This window comes from Ambystoma mexicanum, chromosome 6q (genome assembly GCF_040938575.1).
Source record: "Ambystoma mexicanum isolate Mex_15411 chromosome 6q, UKY_AmexF1_1, whole genome shotgun sequence".
In the NCBI taxonomy this organism is placed as follows: Eukaryota; Metazoa; Chordata; class Amphibia; order Caudata; family Ambystomatidae; genus Ambystoma; species Ambystoma mexicanum.
The window spans coordinates 925,571,116-925,587,986 of record NC_090937.1 but is presented as its reverse complement, the minus strand read 5'-3'; positions in this window follow the sequence as shown (position 1 = coordinate 925,587,986).

Sequence of the window (16,871 nt, the reverse complement as noted above, 5' to 3'; positions counted from 1 at the left end):
CACTAAATGGGGATTTGGTCTGTAAATGTACCTTTGTCGAAGCGTATTTAAATTAGAATGTCTTATAAACTGTAATTGAACAGGGCATATTATTCTCTGACAGTAGTTAAATATGAATCAATTCCCTGAGTTTTCACATGAGCAATTTATATCTGTACTTTTGAGCATGTGTACAATGTGGCCGGCAGACTTTCAGGGATTGATACACTTGTTGACCTGTGAAAAGCATTGTTTACATGACAGAAACATCCTGAATACAGTTTTCTGCCCTAAAGTGGAATAGGAAAGTGGCTAGGGTTTCACCTTCATTTCTAAGAAGATCAGTTTAAATAACCAATGTTATTTCTCTAAATAATGTTGTAGAGAAAAGAAAGAAGTTTGCCCTAAGTGGGCTCCAAACGGCACATAAAGTTAACTTGCTGATTCCTTTTCTATTTCATTTTCATAATGCCATGCTGGTGTGATCCTTTAGTAGATCAACTATTTTGCTACCTAAAGCAAAGACATATACCATGCACACAAACTTTAAGAATAAGTAGCCAAGTGAACCCAAATAAATATTCTTTTACCTATGTCCAAACTAGAAACTAATAATGTCCCACATTTTAGACTTGAATCAGCTCTTGAATTAAAATGTTATATGTAAACATGATGTTTTTCACTTATGCCAAGACTTGTCGATGGTGTCAGAGAAAATAAGTGAATTGTATCATTTAAAAGTTTATTCTAATTATTGTAAATGTGATGCCAATGCGAATTTGAATTCTAATATTGTATATATTTTTCTCAAATAGTTATTCAGATTTGCTTTTAAATGTTTGCTGCAATGTGAATGTGAACATTAGAAAGATGACAGAAGGCAGGTTGCATTTCTTTTCTGTAGAGAAGCTGCCTGCATTCATGTGAAATATTGTGGGTGACTTCCCCAGCACTCAAAGTTAAGGGAGCACCTTTAATTTCAGGATGCATTATTTTAAATAAAAATGAATATTCAGATTAGCAACCAAATGTTTTGTATCCCAGATTTTGGGGAGGGATTGTTGTGGTGGGGGTTGTTAGATCAGGGATAAATCTTCATACAAGTATCTAAAACAGAAATTGAGATATGTTCCATAGATTAACGTCATTGCATATGTCAGCAGCTATTTATGGCTGCCACCTTTTTAAGGGGAGCTAAATGCTGATCGTATTTTGGGCAGAATATACCGCTATGGCGTGTCTGTAGTTTGCTTCATAAAGGGGGATTCTTGCAGAAATACATATTGACAGGCTGTTTTTACCACCAGTGGATATTACCCAGTTTTACCAGGGGTAACCTGTGAGAGTGGACTTCACTGGCTGGCGGTATTTTCCACTTCTATGGTGGGAATTTCATTAAAACTGTAGGTAATGGTCAGTTTCCACTGGTGTTAATTGCAGGACCCATTCTGTAATACGATCCCTAGATTCTTGGCTATGTGAGTCTTATAGATTACTGCACATTTCACATCCCATTTAAGTAGATATGTCTTCTTGTGATGTTGCATGTTACCTACGTTAGCTATAATTTGTGTTTGTTTTATCAGCGACTGTTTTGACTTAACATAAATGCCCATATTTTCTCTGCGTTTAACGAAAACCACATGATGGTCATATATGTGTCTGAGCCCTGAAGGCTCACATCTGCCAATGTATCGGAGCTTTATATACTTAGATCTGTAAAAAAAAAAATAGGTCCTATAATCGTGGATGCCATTAGCCAAAGCCTTCATTTATATGAATAAGGAGCTGATGATAATATGCAACATTGCAAAACATCTGTGTATTGTGCTGACAGTTTGCATGTTAATATTGTGTGCCCTACTATTATTCAGTAATGAGTGGAACCAGCTGCTCACCATGCTCTTGGCTGTAACCACCGCACGCCTCCTGCTCATGAACGCGGCTCGCCCACAGCATTAATAAATGTTGAGTGAGACAAAAGTGTAAAGATCATCAAATCTCTCCCTCCTACTCAGGAAAATGTACCAGGAAAAATACATCAAATGATAACGTTAGGAAGAAACAATACGTTCTTAAAGCCTGCCTTACAAGAGTCAGGGTTAAATGATGCCATAGGGTCTAGGGCAAACATGCTTCAACTATTTGCTGAAGCCATTTATTTATTTATTTATTTATTTATTTATTTATTTATTTATTTGGTGCCGAAAGCCCTCAGGCATCGGGGTGTAAACATGAAGACAAGAGACAACACAGTGATACATTTCAGACAAGACACTTGGCTAAAGCCAAACAAGGAGGTTGGAGCCATCTTTAACAATCCCTGTAACATTTTCATGCAAACATCAAACATATACATGGAGATACATTATTTGTGAATTTCTTCCAACAATGTGACAGGGAGCAAGCAGCTATGTCTGCATATGAGAAATAGGACATGTTGGGTTCTGCTACAACGTGCAGACAGGACCCCAATTGGGTAAGAAGTAATCTGTTAAGTAGAATAAATATTTAAGTTATCTACCAAGGATTGGGGACCTACCCTTGTGCACACCTCTTTGCATGTTTGGATAGTTGCATATTTCACAACACTGGTCGAGGTGCTGTCAGTGCTGCTGCCACTCAAAACAATACCAAAGGAGCTGAAATTGCAATGCTGTGCACAGGGGTGTTGAGAGCCAGCCAGGGCCCCGGTTACAGAGGGGTTGCAGTTTGCCACTCCGCAAATGTCAGCCACGTAGCGATTGATGATTGCCATTCATTTAGCAAGTGTTTGGGGCTACAAAGAGCCTCACTCGTTTGGCTTGTCTGAATAGGGTGCAAACGCCTGCTAGAGGTCTCTTGTTAGGTTTAGTTGTGCAGGCTTTCCATGGGCAGTGAGGCTGTGACTGTGAGAGAGCTTTGGGACGAATGTAAGCACCAAATGCGACATCACTAGTGAAACCTTATGTCGTTAATGATTTTGTTTTTCATTCAAACACAACCTGTCCTGGTCTTTGCAGGCAGTGATCAAGAGCGCGGGTCTCTATACACGGCCCTGCGTGGGATTCCTGTGAACAATTCAAGTAGTTCACACCATTCAGCAGTCAAGTTACACGATACATCTGGCCATTTGCGACTGCTGCGTAGCATCACGATGATGTCTGTGTGATTATAAATGGCGGCCAGCTCCATAGCTAGAGAACAGCTGCGTTTCTCAGGAAGTCATTTTCTATTGGTAGAACCGAAAGAGGTGATAGTAATGGTGCTAACTGGTCCGGCCAATTCCTACTAACCTTCTTTGAACCTGTGCACAGTGTATGGCACGTACTGCACGAAATAGCCCAAAGAGTTAATTCCCATCTGTTTACTTGGATCGCATTACTGAACGTACACCATGTGCAACGGGGCGTCAATGGATTGCTTTACTATGGTCCTATGGTCTTGTCTAGTTAGAGTCCAGCACATTCAAACTGAGTGTAGCGTCATTAACATGAGGAGACAAACCACGCTGCAACCTGCATCGCCATTCCCATTGACCTGACACACACACGCACGCAATGTTTGAGAAAAGAGTGGTGCACCCATTCACACCCGTTTGCAAGAAGCAGGAATGTCTTTGTATTTTTGTTTCTCGAATTATCGGTGATGTCCTTTATACATCATGAAGGCGAGCGTCCCCAGATAGCACGATCCTCCCCACAATGAGAGACAATAATGGACTCTCCCAGGATGGGAATAAGGCCAGGACAAAGTGCGGGTGAGCTTAAATGGGAGTTTATCAATCAGAATAGGGCATGCAAAGAACTCTGCAAACTCCGAGAGCGCTCTGTCTGACAATAGCAAAGACAGGCATATATATTTACAAAAAGCGTCATAAGAACCTACATGCTATAGGGGGCACAAGTTAGTGGGGATTGGGTGGCGACGACTAGCTATAGGTGCTGCTGCGATGTGGTTTGCCGCGGCTGGAGGATGTCACTCCTTACCCTCGTGGGTTGGGCTGGACCTGGCAGGTCAGCTGGGCTCATCCGGATGGTGTTGTTGTGCCAACTGTGACCAGTGTCAGAGATGAATGTCTTTCCTGACTTTCTGCCCTAGGGCCACGCACACCGCAGTCATTCAACATTGCAATATTATCTTCTCTGGTAAATCTTCCAATAGGTTATTCTACAGGTTAATGCAACACAGGAGGAATGCACCTAGAGTGGGGTCTGTTAGCGATTCATCAATACATGGTTACCATCGTCCTGTTGACCGGGTATCATAGGTCGTGGGGTTGGGTCTCGGGGCATGGGACAGGCGGTCCGTGTTATCATGTCTTGTTAGAAGCCATTATGGATGTGTTCCTGTAATGTTGCCATAATATTGGGTGTCCTAATTTTACAGAGGCCATTAACCTAAGGTGAGCCGGTGGGTCGTGCAGCCTAAGAAAGGGCGCCTTTGGATCTGTGTTTTAAGGCCGGGGTTTTCTGCTGGGTTGTAAATAATTCAGGTGGCAGGCCGTGGCCTTGGGTGCTGCGGGGGAATGTGAGTGCTTGAAGCGGCTCCAGCCGAATTGGGGGAGGTGGAGCAGGGCAGCACAGGCCTCTGCTTTTTCGTCTGGCAGGCTTCACTGGGGGGAAGGTGGAATGGCCTTGCATGTGCTCGCAAATGTATTTTCCTCGTGTTTTGCATATTTTAGGTGGAAGAGACATAAACATTCATATAATATACAATACTCATTGAGTCTTTTCAAAGCTCACGTTTTTTACATTGCTAGTGCCATCCATATGGCCAATTCGAACACATTACTTATACACTAAGTTTTTAACAACTACAACATTTTGTTATATGCCTATACATGCGCAGTAAGTGAGGTAGTAGTAAGGTTGGTGGAGCATTCAGGAACAACCCGCCAATGAGACTGGCGACAGTGGCACATGGTGAGCTTGGACCTACATATGGTGCCTTTTCATGCACCCCTTACATGAGCTCTCAATGTGGTTGCATTTGTCTTCCTATGCACTCTAGCAGCATTAGTTCAGTTATGGCGTGGGACCATGGGGTGCAGTCTTCTCGATGAAACACATAACACGAAAACCCCCGGGACGCTTTTACTATTTGCGCATAGCGGCAGGGATGTGGGTGCTTCATCCCTAATGTCATATGAGCACACATTCTGCCATTTTTATAGATTTTACAGGTTTTTTTAGTCCTAGAGGTTGTGGAGAGAAAGCTTTCATCACAGGTGGTTTGCTCATTAGTACTTGGGGACTCTGCTTTTGTCAGGGGATCATTTTGCAGTTCTTTTCCACCCAGGCCCTGCTGCCCGGGTCATGCTGGAAACAGCGATACACTGCGGAAGGTGAAATGTTACAGTGTTGGTATCTAACACTAGCTCATGTCTGTCTGTTTGTGGGAACGGGCTCTCAGCGGATCTGCCAGAGAGCTGTGGCCACTGGGATAATTGAAACTTTCCAAGGGTGGGGGCCGCGCTGCGGTGCACAGGGCTCAAACCATCTTTATTAGACAAAATGGTTTCCAGGGTCTAGCTAACCTCAGCAGGTTTGGTCAATGTCTTCAGCCAGTGGCCCATCCACCACCTGGGCCCTGGTGGCAGGGAGGACCCCTGATGAGCCATGGACTTCACCGGGGGACAGGATGCAGGGGAGAGGGGTCTCTTGGACCAATCCTCCCATACATTTCCCCCCTTTCGTTACTTAAGTAACAAATTCTTTAAATCCTCCAATCTCCTGCACTCTTCCTCGTCAATTATAGCGTCATCCCATGCAGGTGTGCCTTTTATCGGCATCCATGCCTTGCACACCCCTCGCAAACTCTCTCCCCTCCTAGCATATTCATCTGGGGTGCAGGTCAGGTATATACATCCGCTCTCCCCTTCCAAGTCCACCCACACCTCCTCGTACCAATCCAGTATACGGGGCTCTTTAATTGTAGTATGCCACAATTTATCTACTATATCCTTGTTGTGGTACCTGGGCACTATCTGGTATCTTGGCGTGTCATCTGTTCCTGTTTGTACCTGTACTTCCTGCATAGTTTGTATTGTACCGCGGGCGTTGCTCATTGTCACCATCATCATTGCACCATTCGGCACTGCGTTAGCACAACATCGAAGACCCACCTGGCACAGGCAAAAAATGAAAAGGAGGAACACTACAGCCGGCATCAAAAATTTGACAGTCATTCCCAGCCACGATGGGACCCAGGAGAAGATATTGTCGAACCATGTGCTTTCTTCTGCTCCACCTTCCATTCTCATTCTTTCTCCCAGGTTATGTACTGCTTCGATCACATGGGACAGGGAGCCGTTATCTGCGTCTTGGGAAGGTACGAAAGTGCAGCAGGCACTTCCAATTTTTCGGCAACACCTCTGTCCATTGCTGTCAACAGGTCCAAGACATACCTGTTTTGCATGGTCATTAGCCGTAGTGCTCGCAGTTCCACTTTTATTACATTTAACCCTTCTTCAGTATCATTTGCCAGCTGGATCAGCTCTCAACGTGTGATTTGGAGCCACTTTGCATTTGCTCGCGCCTGGATACTTGGGATGAGTGAGGCGAAGAACGTTTCTGCAGAGCTGAATAATCGATATCTATCCGGGATCTGTGCCAGCAGTTCTGAAGATGCCTTTGATATGTAATTCGATGATCGTTTGTTTCGGGACAGCACCCCTTCCTTGTTCCCTGAAGACAGGACATATACTTGTGACTCTGCAGTTGGCTGGGCTGCCCTCTGTTGAGGTTTTCCTCGCGTTTTCTTGCTCCCATCAATGTGGCTTTCCGGTATTACCATTAGTGCAGAGTGTAGGGTGGCCAATGAACAGCTGCCACCCCATAATTGTGGGAAGTGTAGGTATGCTTGGTTGCCACATACCCAATAGGTGTCCATTAGGGCAGCTGTCCCTTTTCTCATATCTGGGATGATGAGTGTCTTGTTACAGTTCTTGTTTGCCCCCATGGTGGCTCTCCCGTCTCCCTTGAAACACAGTTCATAGTTTAGTTCTTTCTGCAGCTTGAAGGGTTTTTCGATGGCCGTTACCCAAGTCAATTTTGAGATGTGTTCCTTCCATACTGGTGTGCATGTCTCTTCTATCCATTGCAGTTTCTCTGGTGCCACACCCCGCAGTACTTCAGCCTTGCACATTATTTCTTCGTCCTACCACTTGTTGTCTGAAAAAAGTGTCCCTTGTATTATAAAAAATGGCTCCTCCAGTCATACCACTCCTACTGCCTTTGGATAACAGGTCTTCTCGTTCTGCAGCATTCTAAAAGTTACCTCATGTGCCTGGAAGGTGTTCTTAATTCTGCACAACGTTAGATGAATGAGACACTGGGCATCGACAATAGGCAATTCTCTGGGTAACAATTATTTGGGTGTGCCTGAAGCATGGGGAATGAGGGAGCAGACATAACAACTCTCATTTGTTTTTTGCTTAGCCGTTGCACTCATGTCCGCATACCATTTATTTGTCTGGTGGGGGTGTCGTGGGTCTTCCATTTTGTCTAATCCTAACCCATAATATTTATCATATTTCCTCCTCCCCGCCTCCCTTTTCCGTCTGTTATTTCTTTTTCTAAGGTATTTCCCAGCCTCATGGGCGATGAACAGTGTGGGCCCCCCTTCTCCCTCTCACCCCCCTTTGCCCAATCATCATATAATATTTCATATCTCGCTGTCATGTCTTCATTCTCTTTCTTCACGCTATCTAGCAGTGTGTATTTTGTTACAGGAGTGGGCCGGCTGGTGGGGGTGTTTTATAACCAGGATATAGCAGAGGGGTTACGATCATTTAGACTGCGGGCATTGTAATTAGATACTTTTGGCGGGGAAGTTGTGCTGTTTTGCATTTTTTCCTGCAAACCTTTGTTTTGCGAGATAGCAACATTAGACGGTGTTGTGTAATATCCCCATACCAGTTTAGTTCCATCCCATACCAATAAATCACCTTCTTTAGTATTTACAATTGCTGTTTCATTTGTCACATTAGTCCCGTTAATTCCTCCCCCCTCATTCATCTCGATAGAGATGAACGCTATAAACCAATGCGTAACCAAGCCAAACATAATCGTAAAGAATAATGTAATGCATATAGACAATCCACACTCATACGAATATCTACATCTCTCTGCTAAAAATTCTCTATATCTAATGAATCTATCCGTTGCAGGCTGCCCGTCAGTTGCCATGGTAGTTCCTGTTTGAGATATAAAAGTGCATTAAGTGCATGCATGTAAACATTTTTGTTGGCACTACCAGTGCCAAGATATCATGGAAGGGGAATGGGATTGGGTAGGGGAGGGGGGTTGGGATGTACAGAGAAGGGAGCAGACAACATACGTATTCTTCACATTGTTATTTACACATAAATCCATTTTTTTTTTCAATCCTTCATCTTTATCGATAACCTGTAATATAATGTTTCTCGTTAACAATTTTCTCTGTCAGATACACTTCTTCCACTCACATGTTCACATTCACTCATCATTTTCATTAGTATTGTTTGCTGTTGTCTGTGCCTCCTCACCCACCTCTTCCTGCACACTATTATATGCCTTTCGCACATCCGTCAAATGTATCCAATATTTGAGCCCCTTAACTTTTACAGCCGTAGGGGTACAAAATACCACTTCATATGGTCCGTGGAACCGTGGCGCATTCCACCGGCGCACAAAGCTCCGGACATAAATGAACTCTCCCGGCATCAGTTGTACCGGTGTTTCAGGTTCTGTAAGGGACTCCGTTGTGTTCCCTTCTTCCCTTGTGAATGGTGGTGACAGCTGCTTTGATATCGCGCGCGCTGCCCTAGTTAGCTTTTTGAAGTATTCTGTGAACTCATCTCCCAATATCGCAGCGCTTCTGTGCGCGTCTGAGTGTTGGCATAGTGGTGAGTGTGCTGTGTGCATTCGTCTCCCGGTCACAATTTCGTGCAGGGACAAATGGTGGTCCTTGCTTGGCTGATTCCTCAGCTCAAACAGCGCAAGGGGCAAACAGTAGATCCAGTTTTTCTTTAATGAGAAACACAATTTGGACTATCTCCCTTTTAACAGTGCGTTCATCTTTTCTACCACGCCATTACTTTGAGGATGATAAATCGAGCACAATTTATGTTTTATTCCCAATAATGTGGTCACTTCCTTGAAGAACTTGTTCACAAAGTGAGTGCCGTTGTCTGAGCGAATTACGTCGCAAATTCCCCAGCGCAGGAATACTTCCCTTACGAGGAACTTTGCAGCACTTTTAGCGTCAGGTCGTGCACATGGGGCTGCTTCCACCCACCTCGAAAATGGGCATACAACCACAATCATGTAGCTTGCCCCATTACACCTTCCCCCATATCCGCGTAGTCAATGTGCAGTTCTCTGAATGGCCCTATCGGTTTTGGAATTGTTCCCCTGAGTGTACGTAACATCATTCAGAGTTGTATATCTGGCACGTTGTGCACTCCATTGTCAATCTTGATATGTGCTCCTGGAGACAGGTCACGAACCAGTCTTCTTGTATCTCTGCTGCAATGTGTTGTTTGGTGTTGTGTGCTGGAAAGTGTAATTGCTGAAATGCTATTTCTAATAGTTTGACCGGCATTACTACTTTCCCTGAGTTGTTCTGTCACCATAGTAAGTCTGTTGCTGATTGGCTGCACCCTCGTTTTTCCCACATCATCTTTTCATCACCACTTGCTCCTTCCTGCAGCTCTAGTATTTGTGATATGGGCATCGCATTGTATCCTTCTGGGAGCGCTTCGTTTGTCTTGTGCTGTAGCATGTACTCACCTGTTTCATGTATTTCAAAGTATGAGGCTTCCTTGGCAGCAGTGTCTGCTGCCGTGTTCCCCAAAGACACAACGTCTGTGTTGGACGTATGTGCTTGGCACTTCACTATTGCTACCACTGTTGGATCTTTTAGGGCCTCAATCAACTCCTTCAGTAGCTCTGCATGTTGCACTGGGGTCCCATCTGCTCTTCGAAACCCCCTCCGCCCCCATCTTGCTAGACCTCCATGTACTGTTGTCGTCATGTAAGCTGAATCTGTGTATATTGTTACTGCACAACCTTTAGTTGAATGTAATGCTTCTATTAGGGCAATAAGTTCTGCTGTTTGTGCTGAGAAATGTGATGGGAGGCGATACTGCACTAGTGTCTCATACTCACCCTCTTCTAACCTCACCACTGCCAATCCCACATGTTTCTCTCCCGTGTCCATGTCAATCGATGCTGACCCATCCACAAAGTACACCTCCCCCTCGCTCAGGGCATTCTCGCACACCACCGTGTCCTCCCCTGTTTCCCCTGTGTATGTCACCCAATTGTGTTCCTACATGTCCTCTAGTGTGCATGGTTCTGTGATGAATGTTGCCGGATTTACTGTCCTGCATCGCACCACATGGATATTGGCGCTGGACAATATTATTTCATAGGCAGTTGCTCGCTGTGTGGTCAGTGTACTTTTTGATCTCTCAAGTATTGCAAATAATGAGTGTTCTACAAACAATGTGACAGGGCATCCCATTACTATTGTGGCACTTTTCTCAATGGCGAACGCGGCGGCAGCGAGTGATTGCTCGCACGCGAAATGTCCTTGCATCACCGCATCCAACGTGCCACTATAGTAAGCCAACGGTTTATGTCCTAGGGAAGTCTTTTGTGTCAGTACAGCTGTCATGAGTGTTCCCTTGCAATGTGAGAACAGGTAAAATTTGCGTTCATAATCAGGATTGGCGAGTACTGGAGCACTCGAAATCAACTCTTTTAGTGATTTAAATGAGTCGGCCATCTCTTCTGACCATTCTATTTTCCTGTTCTCTTGTTGGGCCTCCTTGAGTGCTTGCAGTAATGGTCTGGTGTAGGCTGCATAATCTAATATCCATGCTCTACAGTAGTTACACATTCCCAAGAATTTCTGCATCTCCTTCACTGTTGTGGGTTCTCTTACTGATCTTATTGCTTCTACCCTGTTAGGGATTATTCTTTTTCTGTCTTTTGATATGAGCTGCCCCAAGTACAGGACCTCTTTCTGACAGTATTGTAGCTTTTCCTTGTCCACTTTGTACCCCTTATTTGCCAGCAGCGACAGGAGTGTTACTGAGTCTTTTCTGCATGTTTCTTCATTCTGTGCGCAGACAAGTAACTCGTCTACGTACTGAATGATTGTGCTTTCAACTGATAAATTACCCAGGTCTTCGTGTAGTATGCGGTTGAATATGCTTGGGCTTTCACAGTATCCCTGTGGTAATCTGCAATGTTCATATCTCTTTCCCCCTAAGGTGAATGCCGTCAGGTATCTGCTTTCTTCTGCTAAGGGGATGGAGAAGAATGCGTTTTTCAAATCGACCACTGTGAAATGTGATGCCGTTTTTGGGATACTACATAATATTGAAGCAGGGTTCGGGACCAAAGGTAACTCTTTCTGTATGACGTCATTTAGGGGGCGTAAATCCTGGATCATCCTCCAAGCCCCTCCCTTTGCTTTTTTGATCGGGTAGATATAGGTGTTGCATGGTGAGTTTGAAGGCACTATTATTCCTTGTGCTAATAATGCATTTATTGTCTCTTTTATGCCTTCCTCAGCTTCACGGGACAATGGATATTGCTTTACTCGGGGCAACATTGCCCCTTGTTTGAGTTTTATGACCACTGGCGTCACTCTATGCAACAGCCCTACATCATGGGGGCCTGTTGTCCACAAATTGTTTGTCCCCCTCGAAGTCGCATGTCATCATCAAAAAATGACGGTGGTGTTCCCACCACTGCCATCAACTGGACGGGAATTTGTCTAGCCTGAATCAAAATGTCACAGGGCATTGCTATTTCCATTATTATTTTGCCATCATTGTCTGAATCTGAGAAGAGATCCTCATCAGATAAGTCCCGTAGTGCAATATTGGCGTTGATGCACAGTACAGTGCGCCATTCACATCCATCTATGTCCATCCCAATCACTGCAGTCCTTTTTGCTGATACCTGTACAGCATGCAAGTCTAAGGATACCACTGACCCTGGTGCTATGTCTGGGCGTACTATTGGGCAGAAGACGAATTCTGCAGGTATCCTCCACTCCAGCTTTTTTAGCTCAGGAACTACTTGGGCCAGTGTTTTTAAACCTTCAATGAACATTCTTTCGTCCACCGACAGGCCACGTATTTCCGGAGCAGTTGTTTGAGCCTGTACTACCAGCATTACACGTAATGGGCATATTCCTGGTGTCGAACACACTATTCCTCTTTCTGTGAATGATATTTTCATGTTAAGTTTGCTAAGAAGGTCCCTTCCTAGCAAGTTTATTGGCAATTGTTCATAATACAGTAAGGGTGTTTTTACAGTTTTACCCCCCACTGTCACATCCAAAGCTTCTGTGTAAGGAACTTCAATTACAGCCCCAGAGAACCCCAGCGTCTCTAACTTCCGGTTAGATAACGGAAACCGGCCCTCCCTAATGCATGATTTCTCCGCTCCCGAATCCACCATGAATATGAACTGCTTGTCTCCTATCTGCGCCCCTACCAATGGTTCCTCTGCTGCATCGTAGGTTGTAGATAGAACAGGACACGCAAGTGTTCTCTGTGGGCTGTCCTATGCAGGGTGTCTCATTGCCCCCCCCTGGTTGAACACACTCCCTGAAACTACTGATACCCCACTATAGGGGGCTGGTGCTGGGGCCCCATTTGCTGTCGTTGCGAAAGGGTTACCTGGGGCGTAGTGCATAGTGTCGTTATTCTGTGGGTGATTCTGTGTTCTGTATTGGTGTCCCTGCCTTTGCTCAGGGTACCCCTGCCCTGGGCCCCTTTGTTGCTGTCCCATTGGTAGGCCATATGGGCTCCCCGGATGAGGATGACCATAGTGTTCTACCTCTGGAAACCCGTTGTTTGTTCTACTCCTACACTCTCTGGAAAAGTTCCCCCACCTCCCGCAGTTCCAACAACTTCCTTGCGCACCCCTGGGTCCCTGCCATCCGTTTCCTCCCATTGCCCCGTACCCTTGTCCACCCCCTCTTCGGCCCCTGTACCCACCTTGTCCCCCTCGAGGGGCCCACTCTTGCCACTGCGGACCTCCACTCTGCTCCTGTTCGTTCCACTGCCGTTGCCCTGCTCCTGCCCAACTCGTTGCCATCCTCCCTTGTATTGCTACCAGCCCCTCCTCCTCCTCATCTCCCTCCCTGCTGTGTGGGAGCGCGGCTACTGCTGCGGCGACCTTCACCAGCTTTGTTTGTACTAGTTTCGCCTCATCTGCCAATCTTCTCTGCGCCACCTCCTTTTCCCTCTCTTTTATTCGTTTGCAGTGGTGAACTATTATGCTCTGAATTTCGGGCCATCTTTTTGCTTCAATACCTGCTATTTTGTCAAGTGCCTTTTGCACCTCCTTTGGGAGCCCCCTCTTTATTATGAAGTAGAATAGTGAGGTCGATTGATACCAGGGCGTGCCCGTTTCTGCTCTCCACATCTCTTGGACCCGAAAAATGTAATCCATAGCATCTTCCCCGTCATTCATTGTACATTGCATTACTGACTGCAAATCTGGGGTATCTGGAAACGTTTCCCGCAAGGCATCCCACACCCTGGCACGCACTGTGTTAAAAGAGGCACCATCATGACGATCGCAGTCTAACGTTACTCCCGGGAAGCCAGCTTTTACCCATACTCTGTCAGCTTTATCCCCAACTGCTGATACTAACAAACTCTTCACGTCGCCTATTGCTAGAGGTACCCCGGCTGTGTGTTTTTCAAAGGCATATATCCACTTGCTTGCCCCTCCTGATAGTGGAGGCAATAACTTTAAAAAATTGGCCTTATCCATCTGAGCCCAGGGTACGTAATTCGGCCTCCCTCCTCCCCTGTGTATTAGTGGGAGTTGTAACTTCCCCTTTGTCGTTGTATCTGCACTCGCCTTCATTCCTGATTTTCCTAATGGTGTCATCTTTCCCAACCTGTTCCTTAGTCGTCCTGTCCACTCTACGTCCATTGTTCTGCCTGAACATGCGCCATCCAACCCCTCGCTTCCCCCTCCCATTGCCATACTTAGCCTTTCACTTTCTTCTAAATCTTCTACTATATCACACAGTAGCTCCTCTCTGCCTCCTGTGGTCCTTATCTCATCATCAGTGCACCCCTCTCCCCCTCCTAGTTCAATTATTCGTGTAGGTTCTTCTTGTATCCTAAACAGTATCTCTCCTTTTTTCCACCCTTCTTCAAATGTTCTATTCTCACTTTGCGCTCTTGATGCAGGCTCTGATCTAGCGGCATTGATTGCAGTCCGCTCACATATGCTTTTTATTCTCGAGAGCTCGTCTTTTGCTATAGAGAGCCTGGATTCTAGGTCTCCTGTTAATTTATCTATATCCACCCTTGGTGTACTTACCTGCTCTCACTCCCTATGACTCTCATATGGTGGCGGTGCTGTTGGCCCTTGGGTGGTAGTTGTTGTCGTTGGGGGTACATAAGTTGGGTCACTATATCCCTCTGCGGGCACTGGCTTATTTAGTATTGGGTATAACCTAGTTACCTCTATCGGTGGCTCCCCTTCTGGCAATACCTTGTCATCTTTTGGTATCATTAGTGGATTGTCAGTGGTAGATGGTAGATCAGTATCTAATTCCCTTATCTTAGGCGGGGGTATTTCTTCAAATAGTCTCCATAGGTCTAATATTTCTCTCCTATTGTGTAGCTGCTTCCCCTTGTATTTCAAACAAATGCATGTGGCTACCATATCTAGGACACTCTTGTCAAACGATCCCCCTTCGGGCCATATCTGAGGTAATCCCTCCCCCTTCAACTCTGTGATCCACTGGTCATGATATTTCTTAATCCGTTCTGCGTACCCAGATAGACTCTTGCAAATATGTGATAAGGGTGTTTCTGCCCCCATACTTCGTACTTGCTCGATACTGATGTATCTCTATATATGTCTATATCTCAAAATAAATGTATCACCATATGATTTCACATATTTATGTCTTACTGAACGTGGGGACCTGCGTGTTTTCCCGCCACCTGTCCAGTATGAGGATGGCTGCGCACAGCCTCTATTCTATACACTTTAGGGGGCACGTACAAGAGCAAACCATCAATGACTTCGACAATTTTACCCTACAAATCAAGGGAATAAACACTCACTTTACCACATTACACTCTTCTTTGTGATATTTCTTCTGGTCACACTTACCGTAACCATACCATAATTACGCATTTCTGACCACCTTTACACACTCATTATAACAAATATATTCTGACACATACGATGCTTACACACCCATAAGCAGCACTCTATGCACAGCCCAGTTTGTCCTCCCTTTCCTCCCTTGCCAGCTGTCCCTGTCCGTCTTACTCTAATATATATTTGTCTCCTAATTTTGATGTAAAATTGTCTTTCTACTTAGATTATATCTTTTTTTTTTGTACTAACCCACTTTATTTTCCCGTAAACCCAGAGAGAAGTATAGAAATAATAGCAGTCACTAATGTATTCTCCGTGTCTTCCTTTACCAGACACCTTTATCTCATTTTTCCACTTCTTCATATATTCCCAGTACTAGTCAAGATAGCACTATGCGGCGCCGCCTTCTACCCCTTCGCAGATCTAGGTTTCCGTCTCTTTATCTCTTTTCACCTCTTAATCCTAATGGCCATATGCGAAGAAAAAGCAAAGAAAGTTTAGAGTGGCCCTTAGTAGACCCAAAGTGTCCCCTTTCAACCAGCCTCGTTCCCTGTCCTATATTTCCTCCCCTTCTCCCTTTATGGTCACTCGCACTTAATACTCACGTGCCCGTCTTGAACCGAGAGTCTCCGAAACTGGGTCCGTCCAGGCAGTGTTGCCGTTCGCTCAACGGTCAGCCCCGGCTCCGGCGAGCGGTACTCAAAGGGGATTTTTCAACCGGGATCCCGTACCCTCTCTCTGTTGAGTGTGCACTTCTGAGCGTACCGGTCGCCGTTGGCAGGCAGCCTTCCGGAGCCGGCGCACGGTGCGTATCCCTTTTCGACCGGAGATTTTCGTGCCAAAGGGGACGGTAGGGATATATATATATTAGGAGAAAAATAAAAATCACGCTTTCGGGGTCACCACTGAAGGCGAGCGTCCCCAGATAGCACGATCCTCCCCACAATGAGAGACAATAATGGACTCTCCCAGGATGGGAATAAGGCCAGGACAAAGTGCGAGTGAGCTTAAATGGGAGTTTATCAATCAGAATAGGGCATGCAAAGAACTCTGCAAACTCCGAGAGCGCTCTGTCTGACAATAGCAAAGACAGGCGTATATATTTACAAAAAGCGTCATAAGAACCTACATGCTATAGGGGGCACAAGTTAGTGGGGATTGGGTGACGACGAATAGCTATAGTTGCTGCTGCAATGTGGTTTGCCGTGGCTGGAGGACGTCACTCCTTACCCTCGTGGGTTGGGCTGGGCCTGGCAGGTCAGCTGGGCTCATCCGGACGGTGTTGTTGTGCCAACCGTGACCAGTGTCAGAGATGAATGTCTTTCCTGGCTTTCTGCCCTAGGGCCAAGCACACCGCAGTCATTCAACATTGCAATATTATCTTCTCTGGTAAATCTTCCAATAGGTTATTCTACAGGTTAATGCAACACAGGAGGAATGCACCTAGAGTGGGGTCTGTTAGCGATTCATCAATACATGGTTACCATCGTCCTGTTGACCGGGTATCATAGGTCGTGGGGTTGGGTCTCGGGGCATGGGACACGCGGTCCGTGTTATCATGTCTTGTTAGAAGTCATTATGGATGTGTTCTGTAATGTTGCAATAATATTGGGTGTCCTAATTTTACAGGGGGCCATTAACCTAAGGTGAGCCGGTGGGTCGTGGAGCCTAAGAAAGGGTGCCTTTGGATCTGTGTTTTAAGGCTGGGGTTTACTGCTGGGTTGTAAATAATTCAGGTGGCAGGCCGTGGCCTTGGGTGCTGCG